The 20,292-nt window shown below is 50.9% G+C and overlaps 1 protein-coding gene across 4 annotated transcripts in view; it reads left to right on the plus strand.

The window, feature by feature from the left end:
• Positions 1-20,292, plus strand: part of KANSL1 (KAT8 regulatory NSL complex subunit 1) — a 66,586-nt gene that overhangs the window by 16,389 nt on the left and 29,905 nt on the right. The gene's annotated exons all lie outside the window — the stretch shown is intronic.

The following is a 20,292-nucleotide window of genomic DNA, read 5'->3' on the forward strand; positions in this document are numbered from 1 at the left end:
TGAGCTGAGGGGTGGCAGGTGGAGAACCTGGGTGTTACAGGGATGTGTTTTGTTGGGTTTCAGTTGAAGCGGTAAAGGTTAAAACTGGTTAAAACGTGGTGTGACTTGTGGCTGCTTCCTAGTTCAGCTCTGAAGACATTCTTCGTGCCCCTGGTTGTGTTTTAGTCCTGGACACGCTGCCTGCAGCAGCTGGAGCAGCAGACCCAAAATACTGGAACCAGTTGTGTCTGGTTGCTTGCTTGTGCATTGGACCTGTCCCCTGAAACCTTTGTCTTTTCACAATGGGAACCTTTGTTGCAAACCGAGGCAGAGTTCTGTGTTGTTTTATGTTTTGTTAAACTGCTCGGGGGAGAGAAAAGTCTCTGCAAGGATTTGGTGAAAGTGTGAAACGAGTGTGTTGTCTTCCTTCATCTCCGAGAGGTTACTGGTGGGAATCTTTTATTTGTGAGTGGCATTAAGTGGTGACAGCAGCCTAATGTGGTGTTGACTGGATGCTGTTTGCATAAGTATTAGCTGTGAGTTTGTGTGTGTGGAGGAGGAAAATCATCATCAAGGGGAGAGGCCTTGACAGGTCAAGGAACACGAGAAATTCTTCCAAAGAAAAGCATTTTTCCCTGGGAGAGCTTATCAAAGTACTCAGAGCAGATCTCCGAAAAGGCCGTGCTCTGTGTTTGGGCTGTGTGAAATGCTGCTTGCAGCTGTGCTCCGTGCTGGCTGAGCTCAGAGCTCAGCCTATGGAGCACGGCTGCCACTGACTGTAAGCTCTGCAGCCCAAATGGCCCTCTGGAACGGGGAGCTTGTTGGCACCCCCACCCTGTTGGGGGTTTGCTCAGATCTCTATGGAAAAATAATTGCATGAGTTTTGATACCTGTTGTCCAAAGTGATGCTTGTGCTTGGTCTGTGCCATGACAAATACATGATGCTCAGTACCTCGAGCGTCCCCCCAAAAACCCACCCACGTGGATGAATGGTGATAAACATGATGTGTGTAACAGCTCTCAAATACTGAATTCTAGCTAAACTGCATATTCTGGGATGTTAGCAGTTTGTCTGGGATGGATTTCTGTATGGCTTGAGCATGTGTGTGCTGGTTGGATGTAGGGGCACCCTGCCCTCGTGCTGTTAGAGATGAGTTCAGTAGTGTTACTCCTGCTTTGTAATGCCTGCAAGCTGTCGGGATTAGTAGCAAAATGGAGTTTATTGCTATTGCAGTTACTAGAGGCAGCATTTGACAAAGTTTTGTGTCTTAGGTAATATTAAATTTCCTATGTTACGGGTTCGTGTGTTGTCTAGCAAAGTGAAATTTCCTTGCCACTCATCCTAATCCCAAGTGGAAGCGTGGTATTCAGAGACATGATGCGTGAAATCCTTTGCTGACTTCTCTGCCCTCTGTGTTAGTCATGCCTGTACGTTCCCCAGCCCCCTTTAAAAGCCAAAGATTTTAAAGCCAATAAAGAGTGCTCCTTCTGTTGTGTGCAGTGTCAGAAGCTGCTGCGTGAGCGTGCAGGCATCCAGGTCAGGCCCACCAACCCTCCTTTAAAGTTGGTGCCTGTGGGTGTTCAGCAGTTGCCTTTGCAGCATCGACTGTCCTGCTGGCACGAGTGCTTTGACGTTGGGTCTCGTGAGCTCTGGTGCTGTTGAGGCTCAATGCACATTTGTGCTTGTGACTGGAACTCCTGAAGTCAGCCCTAGGAGCTGGTGCATCCCAGCACGTCTAAATAGCCTTCTTCTCAAAGCAGTCGTATGAGATAGGAGACAGGAAGGGGAAAGGCTGATTTTTCCACTGGGAAGCTGCCTTGGGCAGCTCCTTGGATGTACAGAAGCATTGTGTGAGTGCAGAAAGCCAAGCCTTGTTGCAGGGTTGCTCAGATACAGCTGGATTTTGCAGCTAGCTGAATTTCCTTATTAGAGGGAAGACTTTTTTTATTATGTTTATTCAGAATTCCAATAGCAGACAGTATATCTTGATGGTGCCTAACGACTTCTGCTTCATCCCTTGGTTCTGTTCCTGGCTGCTCCTTCCTTCCCCCAGGAAACTCCTTGCTGGCTTGGAGCTCCCTAGGCAGAGCAATGCTGTGAGTGCTGCCCTGCAGCCCGCTTGCAATAAGTGCCTATGGGATCCGAGTAGAAGCATGCAAAAGAAACAAAGACCTGTTTACATCAAGCTTAGATAAGAGCTGACCTTTGAGTTTTTCTGGCACAGTGGCATTCCAGAAACGGCATCTGGTCAAGGACAGACGTGAAGCATTCGCCCTGCTGTGTCCTGCCTGCTCCTGCCCACGGAGCAGGGGTTGCATCCTTCCAGCAGAACTCAGGAGGTCCTTTTGGAGCGCTCCCAGAGCTGCTGCCTGGGAAGGTGCTGTCATTCAGGCAGATAACCAGGCCATCGTGTAATGCATAAACAAAGCAGGGAGGTTTTCGTTACACCTTTTTTGGGAAGCCCTGCCAGCCTTGGGCTTGGTTTAATAAGGCACTCTGGAGTCTCACACAGCTGATGCAGAAAGAAAGGGCGTGCAGGTTAGGTTGCTTCACAGTGCATTTACACTAAGATGGATCAAGGACCACCACATGGTTTCATTTGCTCCCGGATTAATGATACACAACCACGTGTGTCTGTAGCAGCTGCCTTCCTCAGGCTGGTTTCTTTGTATTGCATTTGCCTGTGGATGAGTTTCATCAGATCTCTGCAGCTATTTCTGGCTGATGAGTTACCTGTGTCAGGCAGCCCTGTGGTCATCAGCTGGGAAGTGATCAGTGAGTTGCCCTTGCAGTCTCCAACTTGGGGCTGACGTTCACAGAAAATATTCCTGAAAAGGTGATGGAAAGAAATACTGGATGGGAGCTTCACTTCTTTAGTTCAGACCTCTCACCTGCAGGTTGCATCGAGCCGCCTGGGGCGAGCTGGAGGCTTCACTGACCAATTCCCAGCAGCTCCTGCAGGCTCAGGCAGTGCCCTGGCTGCAGCCTGGTGGTTGCAGTGCCTGCAGTCAGGATGCTGGAGCACGCTTTGTAATTACCCCGTGTCATAGTGGGAAATCCGAGCACCTTCTGCACTGCAGTGTTGCAGTGAATCACTGCACAGCTGGTGTGCTGGCTCCTCCCTGTGCTGCCTGGCTGGGCTTGGAGGGGTAAGGAAGGTGTTTTGCTCCTGCACTGGGGCATGGCACCCGTTAGGGGCTGTGTGAAGGGAGGCTGTGATCAGTGGGTCAGTTGGCTGAGCAATCAGAATTCTGAAATTCTGGTTTTTCTCCCTTCCTTTTGTTTTCCACGTTGAGTGAGATAAGGAGGCCCCTATCTCCAGGCCTGTAAATAACATCTCTGTGTCAGTGGCATGGATCCCACGCTGCACAGTGAGGAAGTTTTCCCTATGGATCACCAACGTGCTTTGCTCTCATTTACTTAGAACAATTGTCAGTCCATCTCTTGATGACATTTTGTCACTTCCTGGCTTGTGCTTACATGGTGTGTTTCTTATCCTTGACTTCCAGCTGTGTTTGTAGGTCCTGACTGCAGCACTGCTCCTCACCCAATTGTGAGCATCTCTGTGTCAGAGCTGAATTGCTTGCAATCACCTCTGCTCAGCAGCAGTACATTGGTTGGGGTGATGCCCCTCAAACGACTTTCATCTGAGGAGGGGGAGAGAGAGAGAGAGAGAGCAAATCCTGAGCGTGTGCTTGCTTTGCATGTGAAAGCAGAAGAGCAGAGAGCAGTTCATTGTTCAAAAACGCTTAATCAGGTATCCAGAGTAAGTAGGACACTCTGCCAGTCCCCGTTGCTTTTAAGAAAAGAGGGCGCATGAGAACACTGCTTGGAAAGGATGGTGAGGAAAAATGAGTGCTGTTTCTCGTGGAAATCACAGCCGTGCTCACCTTGTGGAGGTGCAGGGGATGCTGAGCACTTGCCTGAGCTGCTTGACTTTATCCCTGCTTGGTCCCTGTTGTGTGCAGGGTTTGGGTGTCTGCTCAGCGCTCACGTTGCTGCCCGCAGAGCTCGTTATGGTAGTGCTGGCTTCCATCCTAAGGGGAGTTTGATGCCTTGGGTTAAATATATCTTTCTGGGCTGAAGTTGTGTCACAGGGGGAGGTCACAAGCAGAGGGTGCTGGGCTCGGGGGCGGAATGCAGCAGAGCACCTTCCTGGCAGCATTCTGAGTGTGCTGGAGGCATGCTGAGCTGCGGGTGCTGTGTGGAGCAACAGCAGCAGCCCCTTGGGGTCTGGCACTGCCTGTACATCGTGCTTTGTCTGCCCAGCCCCTGATATGGTGGGGGCAGCGAGGAGGAGGGGGCTGTCCCTCAGATGTGGTGATGCATCGGATGGGTTTGAATAAATATTTGCTTGACTTTTCATTGCAATAAGTCCCACCGTGGCATCTGAGGGAGCAGAGCAATGTTTGTGAATGCAAACTGGTGTTACAGGACTGGCGTGGCAGCTTGTCTGCTTTCCCGGAGCCTCCTGTGAAGTTGCAGTTAGCATTTTAGCAAGGGGAAGGGGCCCTGTTTGGAGCTGAGCTCAACTACTGAGCTCTGAAGCACCTGCCTGGGGATGGGGAGCCGACCTGGGTTGTGTTACACCGCATCTGTGAGCACAGAGATGCGTTTTTGTCCTCTCTGAAGCCGATCCAAGATGAAAAGTGACAGTGCCTGGCATTAAAAAGTGGAGGAATGGCAAAAGTGGGCTTCCTTAAAGAGACCACAGAGGTGCGCTTTGCAGATGTGCTTCTTCTCCCTGCAAGACTTTGGCTTTCATTATGCAGCAGCGTTGGCTTCTTTCCCCCTCCTTTGTTCTCCCTTCCAGCAGCTCCGTCCGCTGAGCTCCTTCCAGCCTGGGAAAGCATTTCTCTTCCTTTGCTCATTTACCTCCCCCTTCCCCCCCCTGACTTTTCCACGTGCTGTTTTGGGCACACCCTGGCTGTGAGCATCTCCTTCCCAAGGCTTGGAGAGCTGCACGGCTCTGCTGGGCCGTCCTTGGAGACAGAGCTTAGACCGGATGGAACTTCAGCACCAACCCAGCTATGAGTTGTGTTTCTGAATGAAGGGACAGACGGACACACGTGCCTTTGCCCATTTGTGGTCTTACTGGTTAGCGATTCAGCCAGGAGGCAGAAACGAGCTGCCATTGGGTCAGTTGGAGTTGCCTGTCTGGGTGCTGGTTCCATTCTCCAGCCTGAGCTGCAGTTCTGTGCCTTTGCACGACTTACCGATGTGCTGCTGGTCATTGATGGGACAAATTGTTTTGTTTGAGTAACATCCAGCTCTTCTTTCCGCCCTGACCTTCTCTGCGGTGAGGTTGCCTTTTGGATGAGCTATTTCCAGGAGATACCTGGCACAGGCTTCACACAGCCACCCAGCACTGCGGGGCTGCCCTGCATTTCAGCTGGGGCAGTTGCAGAGCTGTGCAACTGCTGAGAGCTTCCATCTGCTCTTGGCCTGTCTCAGGCTGCTGCAAACAGCCGTGTGCTCTGAGAGCAGCCCTGCTGTGCAGCACTGAGAGCAGCCCTGCTGTGCAGCACTGAGAGCAGCCCTGCTGTGCAGCATGCTGCAGCAGTTCGTGGCGCTGCTGTGCCTTTGGTGGGGGGGGGGAGGTGGAGGGTGGCTGCATTGAGGAGCCATGGGCTGCCAGGTGAGCAGCTTGGCAGATGGCTGCGTGCTTTCCCTCATGTGCAACCATGATGTGGGAGCTGCAATACGAGATGTTCCCTGTGATAATGGTGGCGGAGTTCGGCCGGCACGCCTCGTGACGCCGCTGCTGGAGCGGATTAATTGGTGCTGTCTTATGAATGGCAGAGCGTGCTCCGTCCTCAAGCACTCCATTCTGTAACATATTTGATCTGCTTTAGGGCTCCAGCTCTGTTAGATGCGTGCATCCCAGCTCTGTTAGATGTGTGCATCCCTGCTCTTGCAAATGCAGACTTTGAGCTCTCCCACTTGCACAGAGGATGTCCCTGCACTTGCAGCACCAAACACTGCTGTCGGAGCTCTGAGTGTCAGTTCACTTCTTGCAGTGCCTCCCAGCACGCTGGGCACGCGCTGGGGTTGCCTTGGGAGGTGTAACTTCATTGGGCTGCTTGTTTAATGAAACATTCTGTACCTTAAAGCAGTGCAAAATCACTACTGCCCACCCGCGCTGTAGCTATAGTGACTTTTTCGTATTGGGCTCAAAATGTTCTGTCACCAAATTAAAGAGAGGAATAAGGAGGATTGAGGTATTCCTGATGCAGCACGAGCTGTAGGCTTGCATATGTGACGTTTATTTTGCAGTTTCCATAGTAACACGTAATGATGTAGAAAATGTTGCAGGACTTTATTGGTACGAGGCAGGACTTTATTAATGGAGGACTATGAATTGGGGGGGATGAAAGCCAATTTTTCTGCTGTCATTCACTGTCCAAGGCTGGGCAAAACGTACCTCAGAAGTGCTTTTTCACCCCAGCCTGCTTGCAGCTGGAGCTTGCTTCCATCTCTTAGGGTGCTGGGTTAAATATTTGGAGCTGCTTCCCCCGTTGTGTTGGTGGGGTTTTCTGTGAGTTTAGCTGGATTAGAGCTGGGATGGCTCCATTTGGATGTCTTTGCAGCAGAGGAGCTCATAGGGCTTTACAGGCACTCAGCATTTAGTGCATTCCCTGGTGGCTGCTATTTAATGACCAATATTGAGCTTTTGCTGCTTCAGGGCTGATGATGTTACACTGCATTACCAAATCCAATCCGCTCTGGAGCAGGAAGCAAGGTCGGTTTTTTTCTTCTCATTTGTTTTTAGGGGAGAGTTAATAGAAGTCTCAAAAATGGATTCTTGGAGGGGAAAAAAAAACCTCAAAGAAGGGAATTTGTTTGTGTGTGTGCTTAATGAACGTGGGTTTGAGTTGTGTGGTCCCTGCTCAGCTGGGGAGTGGAGGGCAGCAAAGGGTTCAGGTGACCTTGCAGGTAAATCGCCTGTAGGAACCCAGCAAGAAATTGCTGCAGTCCAGATTAGCTTAAACATCAATGCACGAATGTCTCACTTCCGTGTGTCTTATCTGTGGCTCTCTGTTATCAAGTTAGTTATTTAATCTTTCAACTGAGTTAGGTATTAAGTCCTCCGAGGCAGCGCCTTGTGATGGGGCAGCTGCTGCTGGCCAGGTGGCAACGCTGTCCTCTTCTGTTCCTATCAGCAGCTCCACGCTTTAGTTCTGCCCATTCAGTCCCTTGCAGAGCAGCAGCTCTCCGTGCTGGGATGCTGCAGGAGCTGCTGGCATGCATGTGCCTTGTGGAGCTGCTTCTCACTGTGCCATGCAAGTAAAGGTACCTTGCATTGCAGGAAGAGATCAGATATTACGATGTCGGTGCTTTGCATCCTGGCAGTGTTTTCTTTTTTTTCCCCTTCTCTCCAATTTGTATCTGGGTGGCAGAAGCCCCGTGGCTTTGGGAGTGCTGGAGGAGGTGAGTGCATGCCAGGTGGGTGCTGCAGCTGCATTGGCCATGGGTGCCTTTCCTGCACCCGCTGAAAGGGAGCAGCGCAGCTTCTGTGCAGCCCAAGCTGCGATGTGCTGCAACCCCTTCCATCCCCTCTGTGCAGAGCTTCTCCTGCCCCACTGCTCCACCTGCCCACCCGCTGTGGTCTGGGTGCCTGGGGTTGGCTGCTGGGCTGTAGGTTTCTGGTTTTTTTGGAACAAAGTGAGCTAGAAAAATGGAAAGAGTGAGATGGGAGTTGCTGAGGATCCAGGCTGAGCTCTTGCAGTGCTGTTAGGGGCAGCTGTGTGTCCCACTGTGCTGTGTTCTGCCATGGTAGTGTGGCTTCAGTGCAAATCATGGCTGTGCTCGGTGTGTCGGGTGGTGGCAGATGTGAGGAAGCTGAGGCTCTCTGCCTGCTTCCAGCTCTGCTAAAGCTTGCATCAGGCTGCCCAGGAGGAGCAGATTCCTTTTGAGCAACTACTGCCATTTCTAGGCTGGGACAGTAGCATAAATAAAAACCACAACGGCAAAGTCTGCCTATTTTTGTGTGAATCGGAGCCCTGCTCCATGTGACTGCTGCTATTGCAGTGCTGGCTATTTCAGAAAACCGAGACAATCAGTCTTCTGTGGGGCTGAGCTTTGAATGCACAACGCTTGCAGGGCTGTTGCTCCACGTACGACGTTTTGTTGTGTTGCCTTTTCACCGTGTCCGACTGGAATAAGAAAAGGATTCTGTGCTCCTGCTCTGTCATGGGCTGCTCTCTGCCATGTGCATCGGATCCTGAATGCCAGAGGGGAGGTGCAGTTTGTGCTGACACAGCAAAAAATAACTTGAAGAAACGGCAGCATCGCTGGGAAGGCTTGCAAGGCTTTAACCGCTTCTATTTCAAGGCAGATAAATCTGATACAGATTAGTTGTAATTATCATTACCTGAGTATCATCACTTGACTTTGTGTTGTCAGGTCAGAGCCTTGCCTTTCAGATGAAATAACTCAACCTGAGGTGCAGGCAGCGGTGTAGAGCAGATCCTTCCTGTGCTGATTCACGTTGTGCCCGAGGGCAGCGCTCCTATGCAGCCTCTGGGTCACCTCCTCCCACCCAAAGCACCTTACCTCCTTGTGGCTTAAACCTGCTTTCATTCAGTCATGCTTGTGGAAAATCGTAACTGAAAGCTTTGGTTGATGCAGCCTCATGTATTAGATCTTAAATGGCTTTATGCAGTGTGTAACTTTGCTCTCTTTACAGCTGCTTTTTCAGTGGGCACGAGCAGATCTCTGAGCCTTTAGAGGGTGAAGTTCCATCTGTGTCCAGCCGTGGTGGTGATGAACTCCTTCACCCTTGGCTGGGAATGCTGCATGTGCCCTGCTGCCCCTCCTGCATTAGAATCACAGAATCACCAAGGCTGGAAAAGCCCCACACGATCACATAGTCCAACCATCCACCTGTCACCAATAGTTCTCACTAAACCACGTCCCTCAGCACAGTGTCCAAACGTTCCTTGAACCATTAGCTGTCCTCCTGCACGAGCATCCCCATCTCCTGTGCATAAGGTGTATCAGTGCTGCTCATTCTCCTTGTTTTGGCTGTTGGAGCGGTGTTTATTTTCAAAACAGTGTCCTCTGGAGGAGCTGAGAGCTTTCATAACCCGTCTGAGTTGTCATGGCACAGCACTGCCTTGTCCCTCCGTGTGTGTGCTGTGACCAGGTGTGCACTGCTTATGTTAAATGCCTGAAACCCAACGCTGCTGGGCTGGGTACAGGTAAGCCCTGATGGGATTAGCTGCTCTGCAGATGGAGCTGCTTGTTTTGCCTGCTGTGAAGTGAAGGTGAGCTCTGGGACAAAGGCACTCCATGATAAATCTTAAGGAGAAGCGACTTATTCACATCTTTTGGTGGCCTTATGGAAAAAAAAAAACTGCTGAGAAACCCCAATAGCTCTCAGCAGAACGCTGTGTGTGTGAGTTCTCCCCTCCCCGAGGGCAGGAGCTGTGCTCTGCTGCTCCAGCTGCACCGCGCTCCGCTCCATCCTCCCATCCTTTGCCTGGCACAGCGTGGATCTGGGAGCTGCTGCCCTCAGTGGTGCAACTCCCAGATCAGGTAGGGGATGTGGGAGACCTGCTGGCACACAGAGCAGATTTCAGGATGAATCCCCAGCAGCTCGGAGCTGTGATGCTTGCACAAGACGTCAGCGCTCTCGTAGCAGTGACGAAGCAGACCCTGCTAATGAGAAGCTTGCTGCTGCTCTGTTACTGGGGGAATCTGCCGTAGGAATCCTCTTTATTGTCGTGCTCTGTTGTTGTGGCATTCCTCAGACCCGCTTTCATCTCACTCTTGTCTGCCTGCTCACAGCCAGCTGCACCCGGAGCTGCGTTAAGGGTTTGCTGTATGGAACTGAACCGCCTTCCCCTGCCTTTGGAGCTTGCTGGGGGGATGTTTTCTGCTCCCAGGGCTCTGCTGGAGGCGTTGGAGTTCCCAGCAAGTCAGAGTAGTGCTGGTTGGAGCCGGGGGATTTCGGTCCAACAGGAAATACAGGGATGTGTCTGTGCCTGTCCCACTGCCCTTGAGAACTGCTGACCTGGTACAAATGGAGCATTAATGGAAGTATTGGAGCTCCCGCGTGTCTCGCTTCATTTCTGAGAGTTACTTGTCCGAAAACATCTCTTATTTATGTAGCTGATGCTTGCCTGGACAGAGGAGGTGCTGAGAATTTGTGGTTTTGTCCCCAGTGGGGCTTACATCGTGGCTTTTCACAGCAGTGCCCCAGCCCTTAGGGACTGCCTGCATCCCTTTGTGGCCCGTATGGGGCTGAGAGTTGGGCAGCAGCTCCTCCTGCCTCCCAAGGCTTGGGGAACATAAGAGCAAGGAGTGAGCACAGTGATTTTTTTTTTAAGTGCATTTTTGTAATTGCCTTTTAGCTCAGTGCTGGCTGGGATCAGTTTGAGAGTCCTGGCATCGGGCACAAGAGATTGCATGGTGATTTTAAAGGGAAAGTTTCCTTCTGTGCTGAGATCTGTCTCATTGGGGTGGGACACTGTGTGCTGAGGAGCAGTGCTGGAGCACTGCATGGCAGCTCTGGGTCCAGCTACGCTCATGGGAAGATGCCCTGTCCCTCCCAAAGCTGGGAACCCTCTGGTCTGGGGGAGGGAGAGCACAGAACAGTTCAGCCCTTCATCCCACGTGGCCCTTTGGACCCTTGGAGGCGATGCAGCAATCGACTTGCAGTGGATTGCTCTTTGTTTCTGATACAATTACTTTTGTGTTGGCTTCTGTTGTGAAACGCTTGGCTTCGGAGCTCTTGAATGCGTTTGAAAACTTAACCATGTGTTTCAGGCTTTCTTCTGCCATGTCTGAATAACATCAGAGTGGGTCAGAAGAGCACTGTCCTAAAACAGTGGGGCTCAGGACCAGCCCTGTACCTCCCCACCATCACCACTGGTCCCACTCACAGCGTGGCCATCAGTCACAGTGCTGTTGGCAGCAGACTGTAGAATCATAGCCATCATAGGATCATAGAATGGGTTGAAAAGGACCACAATGATCACCTGGTTCCAACCCCCTGCTGTGTGCAGGGTCACCAACCAGCAGCCCAGGCTGCCCAGAGCCACATCCAGCCTGGCCTTGGATGCCTGCAGGGATGGGGCATCCACAACTCCTTGTGCAACCTGTTCCAGTGAAATCTCAGTGGAGTGAGGATCTGTGTTCTGTTCTTTTTTGCATTAATATCTCCAGGTTTTCTTGAGCATTGAGATGGTGGTGGTATTGCAAGCTGTTTACTGCCTCTGCTTGTGATTGCATGGCTGAATGCTGTCACTGCTCAGGTTTTTCACTCTTGTCCTGGCTTCCAGACTCGTGAATGCAACGTATTGCTTGTGTGTGTAAATAAAGGAAGGAATGTATGGCCTTCACTTGTATCAGAAGGTGGAACTCGTGTCTGTATCTCCATTCGCTGCCCCTCTAAAGAACCTCTCCCCCTCAGATGGAGCTGATGTTTTCTGGAGCAGCTGAGGAGGGCTGTGGTTGTGGTGGGAGCTCTGCCTCTCGCACTGCTGTCTCAATGCTGCCAATCCAGGCAGCTGCTAAAAATACCCCATCTTCCAGAAGAATCTCTTCTTGCAAATCGGAGCCTGATATTAAATAACATTCTGTTGATGGCCTGGGACCTAAATTAAAGAAGCAGGCCAATAACGAAGGCTAAAACTCGAGGTGTGAGTGCACATCTTGCTCCAGCTCCTTGCATGGGGTGCACATGTAGCAGTCACACATCACTGCTCCGACTGCACGGCTGTGCTCAGGAGGTGAGAGCAGCCTTTTTCTCACTGCAGAAGCATCGACTGAACCGGATTGAAAGCAGGGGTTGTCCAAGGGAAACGCGTTTCTGGTGGAGCAGCCAACAGTGAGTGCCCTTGCACCCCTACCAGGGTGGGGGTACAGATGTGCACAGTGCCCAGGGGGGCTGTGAGCAGTAGGGGTGACGTGGCAGGATGATGACTTCTGCTTTGTTCTGTTTTTAAGGCATTGTGGGTCATGGAGAACCAACCTCTGGCCTGCAGCAGTTCTGTTCTTAGTATGTTCACAACAGAACTTGTTCCTGGGGTTTCTCCTTCCAGCCTGGGCTCTTTGTCTGCTGATCTGAATGAAGCAGGAGAGCATCCCGTTCCTTTTGAAAAGAAGCAGGGCTGGGAGCTCATTGCTTTGCTTTCTCCCTGGCTGCCCAGGCACAGAGGAAAGCATCTCACACTCACTGAGTGGAGCAGTGAATCCTTGTGTTTCAAAGAGATGAAATGAATACTGCTTTTTTTTTCTTTTTTTTTTTTTTTCCCCATGAAGCATCAAAAGCATTCTTCTCTTCTTTTGCCGGGTTGTGTTAATCATTAACAGCTTAATGAGTTGAAGTGCAGGACCATGTAGATGTGTAAACAGAGCAGCAAATAGCTGAGACACGGAGGGATGGTTCAGGGTCAGCATTGGGGTGCAGGAAGTGGAGGCACAGAGAGGTGCAGTCGCCAGGAGGAGGTCTGAAGGCTCTCCTAATTACATTGGGATTACATTAAAGCGGGTTTGGGGGAGGGCAGGTAGTGAGGTTTGGAGTACAGCAGGCAGGTTTGGGAGTTGGATTGTGAGATCTTTGCATGCATGGACTGCTGCTCATAGTACAGGCAGGGCATCAGGAATACCTCTCTGCATCAGAGAGTTGGTCCTGTTCTTTCTCCATAGGCTTATTGCACAAAGAGGGAAATTACGGTGGAATTCCCGTGGCTGTTTTTGTGCTTTAGAACAAAACTAAGTAGGAAGCGGGATAGTAAGTGGGATAGGTTTCATGCATGCTTGTAGGGGCTGGTTTTCAGCCCTTCTCTTAGGGCTGCCCTTGGGGGCTGCTCTGTGTTTGGGGTGGGCACTTTGCGGCTGCCGGGCAGAGGATGGAACCCATTAATCCCATGTATTGTCTTGCTGTCTGACTTGTCCTTTCCATTCCTGCAGCACTGTGTTGGATCTCGTCGCTCCAATTGTGGGAGCTCTTTGCCTTGGTTTTGGGGACGAGCAGCACTATTCCATCTGAGCTTTGTGCAGCAGAAGCACAGGGCTGTTTTACGAGCAGCTTTTAAAGATGAAGCTTGTCAGTAAGCAGAAAACAGCCCGTAAGCTTTGCTTCAAGTGGAATTAAGGGGTTGAGAACTCGTATCAAACCAAGCTGACTGCAGTACCAGCTTGTCTAGGCGTTCATTCCTGCTGCAGAATAGAGAGCTTGCAGTTCTTTTGTGAGTTCTGGTTGTTTCTCAAAGGATGTAAATCACGAGTTCTTTGTCTTCTTATGAAGGTCAGAGCAGCCTGAAGCTCTGTGCTGGGGATCCCGAGGAGGAGAGCTTCCCACAAATCACTAACTGCTGTCTTTTCCTCTCCATGGCCCTTACCCTCCTTTCCCCCACCTCCAGACTGGAGGCTCTGAGCTGTTGTGGCTCTGTGCTTTGAGACAGGAGTGCATTGCTTCTGCCCTGCACGTCTCGAGCTGTAGTTGGTAGTGGTGTGCCAATGGCCCAGACCTGGGGCTGGGGCTGAGCAGGAGGGCTTGGCACTGGTTTACTTGCAGATATTTCTTGTTTGAAGTAAAGCAGGTTATTGATAACTCTTGACCAAAGCTCAACATTTTGTCTTTTCCGTGGAGAAATAAAAGGGGAAAACACTGCTCTGTGAAATAGGCTTCATCGAGAAAACAAAGCTGAAAATCCTCTTGTATCTTCCCTAGGGGACAGGAGTATCTGTGCTGACTGTATAACTGTGCTCATATCAAGCTGAGGAAGAGCAGGAGGCTGTTTGGATCACAACAAAGCGAGCATGGAGGCGCAGGGCTGGGCACAATGCTGCTGTTCTCCCCAGCCCTGTGCGCTGCCTGGGGTTCCATGGGCCGCCTCTGCTGTGCTGGTGGGAGCTCTCCCAGTAACAGGTGTCTCTGAAAGCATGTGCTGCTATTTGCTGCTATTTGCTGCCATTGGCTGCCTGCTGGTGAGGAACAGTGCTCCTTTGTTTGGAGAGAAGGAAGCCAGCCAAGCTCAGTGCTGCTGCACGGCAGCGCGTACCTCGCTGCTCAGAAGTCACAGGCTTCCTAAAGTAAGATCACCTGAAGCTTTCATCTTCCTTTCTGTGATCACTGAGGCACGTCCTGCTTGGGAATACATTCTTCTAAAGTTCTGTCTGCTTTGTGAATCTCTCTTGGATCCCTTTCTCAGGGCAGGAAGAGGAAAGAATTTGGGTTTGCTCTGGTGCCCTTTTGGGGAGTCTCATCATTGCCCCTCTTGGTCTCAGCTGCCACCTCTGCCAAAGCTGTGCTCTGAGTTTGGGTGGAAAAATCATTTGGAGTCTGAACCTCTCTTTGATTCCTGGGAGACGTTAATGGAATCTGTCAGAGCTGGAGTTGATGCAGCTGCTGCGCGGATGGATGGTGCTGTCTGAGCTGATGGTTCACCCGTTGCTTTGCTGGGAACCACTGGGTCTGGTGCCATCAGTCATTGCAGCAGAGCAGGGTGTTGTGTGCGTGGGAATCTGGGGGAGGAGGCGGTCAGCTGGGAGGTGTTTATTGCAGGGCCTTGGAGGCAGAGTTCTTGGAAGGTGTAACAAAACATTGGGCCCCTCTCTGGAGGTTGAGTTTTCACGTGGGGGTTTGTGTGTGCTGTGCATCCTCTCCATCTCCTGTTTTTTTTTCCCAACCGGGATGTGGGGATGCTGCTGGAATTCAGTGCCAACCTGTGTCGTTCTAACAGCCCTTCATCCCTAAAAACCCAAACCTGTAAAGAATTGACAGCACAGAGCGTGCTGTCTGACTGGTGGTAGCTGATCCTCGTCCAGTTACCCTGCAGACACTGTCCTCAAAAAGGCAAAAATAGATGTAAGAAACCAACAAAGCACATGGGGAGGAAAGAGGCGGCTGCAAAAGGGAAGCTTAATTGGAGTTTTAACATTTTCTTATAAGACCACTGAGGACCCACATGGGAAAGAGACTGTGATATTTGTGTCTTCAGCTTCCCAGGGGCTGTTTTGTAGCACGCTGTGCTTAAGTGATGAGCACCTGAATTAACGACCTGCTCTTTGTACAGAGCTACCTCTGGAAAAGTATGAAAGCTGTTGTTATGTCCTTCTCCAGCCCCCACCCTTTCCTCCTGCTCAGGAAAATTAGTGTTGGCATGTCAGTAACTCATGCAGCTGTGGTTTATAGCCTCAGTGACTGCTTATTTTTGTTGTGATTGCAAATATTTGAACATCCTCCCTGTTCTTGTTAGGTTGAGGATGATGCCCTCTGTTAGTAACCGAGGCCTGAATTGCAAGCTCTGCATTCAGCCGTGTGAAACGTGTGCTGTGAGGTTACAGAAGCAGGGCAGGAGCTGTGCACAGCTGTGCTGTGTTGTGTGCTTGGAGGTGAGCATTGGGATGGGGGGCTGGATGTCAGATCGCACTGCTGCCCTGCTCTGTCAGTCAGCATTCAGTTGCAGGAGGGAGCAGGCAGCTCTGTCCCATGCAGTGGAATTTCAGAGGCTGGGAGCTGGCATGGCCTCGTGCAGATAGAGCTGCTTTCTGCTGTTAAATATAATCCATCTCTTGAGCAGGTTAATAAACAAAACCACTGGGCACTCGCACGCAGCTGCCTCTGGTCTTCCTGGCACCCTCAGGTCCTCATGGTGGATCTCTACCTCCACTGTTCTGACTTTCTCAGGTCCCCCTGTGCCCCAAACCCCCGGGCACTGCCTGAAGGTGGGTTTGTCTGGGAGCTGGGAGGTGCTCAGACAGCTGTGCAGACCATGGAATGCTCGTTGGCTAGCCTTAAGAGACTGTTTTATGGTTATGTTGATATGCTCCAGCAAAGCTAGCACATCACTCCTTAGCATGTGTAATACACAGTGGATAGAGCACGAGAGCTGGAGCGTGGAGAGGTCCCTGGCTGCTGTCCCTGCACTGTGATGCAGGTAGTTCAGCTTATGGCAGATGGTGATTGATGGAGTTCAGTAAGAAACTTTCCCCCTGGTATTGCATTCTATATTCAGATGTTTACCTGACCCGTGTTGGAAGTGTGTTACAGGGATTCCGTGTCTTATTTAGTGTGTTTTCTTCAGGTTTGTGCTCTGACCACAGTGCTGTTAGACCAGGGTGAGCTGCAGGTTGGTGACACCCATGCTGGAGCTCAGTAGGTGCTGTGTGCATTGCAGGGTGCATTCAGCAGCGCCTCCTGCTCAGCACAGCAGCGCCCAGGGGCTGCAGCACGGAGCTCCAGAGCCCTGCTGCCCCAACAGCTGCTTGGCTCTGCAGTCATCATTAGTCAGCAAACAGCCCTGTGCAGCTGGTTGCCGTGGGGCTGCATGGCCAGGGCTTGGCTGTGCTTGCAGTAAGGACGAAGCAAGGCGAGGCAGCACTGCCACACTGCAGCTGTCATTAAAGAAATGCCTTTCCTGCTTTATTAAAAAGCAAAAAACTTGCCTTCCAACTTCCGTTCCCCTCCTACCCTCCTGGCTTGGCAAGCTGTTTGTCCCTCCTGGCGCTTTCTGCCTCCTCCATCCATGCCCTGGGATGGCAGTGCTCCTTTCCTCCCCATCACGAAGGCAGTGCTGTCAGTGGGTTTGTGGCTCAGCCCTGCGTGGGCAGCACAGCTCCAGGGATGGGAATCACAGCAGTGAGGGTGACAGTCACAGCCCAGCCAGGCTGCTGCTCGTTATAAGGAAGGGAAATGCCAAGTCCTAGGGATCCTGTCTTCACTTCTGCCATGTGATGCACTACGAGATCAGAGGGAAGATAAGCTTTTGATTAAAGAATCATTTCTAGTCCAGAATTTCCATTAAAAAAGCTTGTTCAGGTGCAGGTAGTGGGAGCTGAGCTCAGATGTTCTGTTGCAGCAAACCTTGGCACTGTGGTTCCCCGTGAAGCTGCAGCACTGCTTAGCAAAGCTTGCAAGCTTCCAGTGCTCTCGTCTGAACCTCATCCTGAAACGTATCAATATTAATGTGTAACATGTACTATTTTGGTTAAAGCTTTCAGAGCTTTTCCAGCCTCCTGTGAGGCATTTCTCCCCCATTTCTTGTGGTTGGAGTGTGTCAGCATGGAGAATGAAGAAACTCCATAGGCTGGAAAGTTCTTTGAGATGCTATAAGAAAAGTTGGGCTCTCCTCTGCTTCTGAGGATGTTCTGCCACGCAAGGGCTTTATTATTTACCCCATTTTAGGGTCAGAACCGGGCTGTACGGATCTCTGCACCACGCCTCCAAAAAGCAGATATTCGTGTGGCTGCACACTGCCAAGCAGAAAGACAAATTCCAAGCAATGCGCTCTGGAAAGGATCCAGGCATTTTAATTTGTGTGTGTGTAATTCTAGTCTCTCTGTCGGAGCCAAGTCTGCTCTCCTTAGGCTTGCTGGTAGAGCTGAGCACATGGAGTGTTTGTGTAGTGCTCTCAAGATGCAAACACTGACTAACCTGGGAGCTGAGCTTGGACTTGCCTTGAGTGAGCACTGGGTTGTGGGACAGGGTGGGCAGGGGAGCAGCACTGCTGTACCCCAAAGTATTTCTGGGCAGAGCTGCAGGGCTGCCCTGCGTGGCTCTGGGTGCAGCCACTGCTGGGATGCACAGCCCCATAGTGTCCCATAGTCTCTGCTTTTGCTGGTGGGGCATTGCTGCTTCCTTTAGTTCCCTTAGCAGAGCAGGTGGCCTTATTCTTCAGTGCCTTGGCAGGTTTCCTCTTTAGCCTTATTTTAGAGAGCTGAAAGAGGAAGAGGGCAGAGGGTGCGTTTTGAAGCCTTGTTTGCTGCACGCTGTATTCCTCCCAGCATTGCAGAGCCTGGAATAGTTCCTCCACAATCCTCAGCTGTTTTGAAGCTGCTGTGGTTCCTTGGTCTCAAAGTGGGGGATGTTGTCCTATAAAAGAAGGCTGCAAACAGGAGAGGCACTGAGACACAGAAAGGAGGCTCCGAGGCTTTGTTCTCCTGGTGAGCAGATGCAGGGAAGATGCACTGCTGCAATGAGATGATGCTTCTCCTGCTTTCATGTTTGTTTTCAGTAATAACAGCTGGAAATGGGTACAGCCTGTTTTTTTCCTGCTATGTGATATGATGACAGAGAGACTTAATTTTTCTTTAGTGATAACTGATGCATTATTTTTTTTTTTTAAACACACTCAGAAAAGCTGTTGGTCCGTTCACAGCCCGGGCAGCAGCAGCACAGCTGGGTGCTCATGCCATTGGTGCAGAGAAGCACAAGGCAGCTTACAGTGATGCCAGGCAAGCATTGGGTGCTTGGATCAAGCAAACTGGAACTGAGAATGAATGGGGTTCTGTGGCATGTTCACTTTTGCAGCATACTTGTGGTTGCTGCCTCCTGAGCAGATGTTGTGGGCTGTCCTCTGCTTGAGGAGAAGGGGAAAGAAGGGTCTGCAAACAGAGCTGCAGGACCCCAAGCTGAGATCTGCCCAGCTGTGCCCATCCCAGCTGAGCCCCAGGCAAAGTGAGCGACCTCTCCCTCAGCTGCTGCCTTTGTTTGTTCTGCCTTTTAAAATCACCGTGTGCTGCATCTCCAGTATGTTTACTCTTAGAAAAGTTCAGGTTATGTCATCTCCTTCCTCTCCCAGGGGACATCCTGTGAAAGAGACAGCTGCCCCAAGCAGCACTTCCCAGCAGAGCTGTGCTCCTGAAGGTGTTTCCCAGCAGGAGCCTGAACTCGCTGCTTGCTGCTGGTGGGGCTGTGCTCGTGGAAGAGAGCAGCAGCATTGGCCGTGTGTCTGCTGCTGCTCTGTGGCTGTGTTCACATCAGCTGTGGGGCACTGAGGAAGCAGATTCTCCTGCAAGTTGCAGCTGGGATGCTTTCAGCTGTTTGCCCCTCGGAGCACGATGCATTTTGTTGCGGCTGCGGCGCTGGGAGGATGAGCACAGCTCTGGTGCAGCACCAGGGATGCTTATTACAAGTGGCTGCAGGAGGAGATGTTTTTCCACATCTGTTGGTTGCATGTTGCAGTCTCTCTGCTCAGAGCTCCCTGTCAGACGCCTGCAGCTTGCAGGACATTGCACTCTGGTGATGCTCCAGTAGCAGATCTTCCTCACCTCGGTGTATGGAATGGGTGAGGGGTGATGCAGCACTGAGCTCTGTGCCTTTGGGGGTGGGATTTCTAGGAAACTAGAATGAAATCCTTGGATTAAAGCCTTTATGGTGGAGCTGATTCCATGGAGTGACCCAAACCCTTGGCTCAGTGTCCCAGGAATACCACCTCAGAGCTGGCACAGCCAAATGTGAGCAGTATGGGAAGAGAGCTTGGAGAAGCAGGTCAGCAGCACTTATTTTTCCCCGTATCCTTACATCATAAGACCTGATGGATCACTTGTATAAGGAGAGCAGAACTCAGCACAGAGGTGCTGAGTGATCCATTTACCTGTTTGTTCCAGCAGGGCTTCACACCAATAAATCCCAATATCATAATTCCAGCCTGTGCTCTTTTGTTTCTGCTAAATATGGACAGAAGCATGAAGCATGCTCTGTTCTCACTTGCTGCTCGTGCAGTAAGCCATCTTGCTGTCAGTGAAGCCTTACTACTTTTTGTTCCTTCAATCAAGTTTAATTTAGCTTCTCGTTTCTGCAGAGATTACTCAAAGTGCCTCCTGTTCCTGTTCTCCCCTTTCAGTTGCTGATGGCTGGGATGTGCTGCCGATCTGAGCCGTTCTGATGTCTTAGCAAGAGTTACCTTCAAACAATTAAATAAAGATATGGTTTTTACTTTTTCATACGTGGAGCTCTAGACTTGGAAAAACAGATCTGTGCAGAAGGAGAAATAGCTGGAACAGTGCAGTGGGGTTGCAGCTGTGCTGAGCTTGGCGCTGCGGTGGCGAAGGGGTGGGTTTGGGTTATGGCAGCAGTTGGGATCCTTGCAGTGCATGCAGGTCGTGGCCGTCTTGATTTGCACAAAGGTTGTGTGGACACCAGTGGGAGTTCTGCTGGGGGTGGGGGGAGAGTGCCCTGAATTAATGCTGTCCTTTGGTCTGTCATTATAAGCTCTTGGGCTCCGTTGCAGGTTAACGCTGACCCCTCTGACCTGGAGATTCTGGGAGGTGACTTGATGATCTTTAAGGTCTTTTCCAACCTGAGCAATTCTATGATTCTGTGTGGCTTTTATTTTTTTTCCTCCTCATTTTATTCCCCAGCATAAAGGAAAAGGGACTTTGTTGCTTCACTTTATATCAGCACCATCGTGCAGGAGGGTGAAACCAAACAGGGATTTCATGGAGGAGTTCCGTGCTTGCTTCTCTCCTGGGTTAGATGCCCTCTCCCTCCTGCCTCTCTTCTCTCACAGCCATCTGCCTTTCATCTGCTTCCTCGTGTCTCTGACCTATTTATGAAACGCATTTGCACAACCCTT

Source organism: Phasianus colchicus, chromosome 26 (genome assembly GCF_987193195.1).
Source record: "Phasianus colchicus chromosome 26, bPhaCol1.hap1.1, whole genome shotgun sequence".
NCBI classification, from domain to species: Eukaryota; Metazoa; Chordata; class Aves; order Galliformes; family Phasianidae; genus Phasianus; species Phasianus colchicus.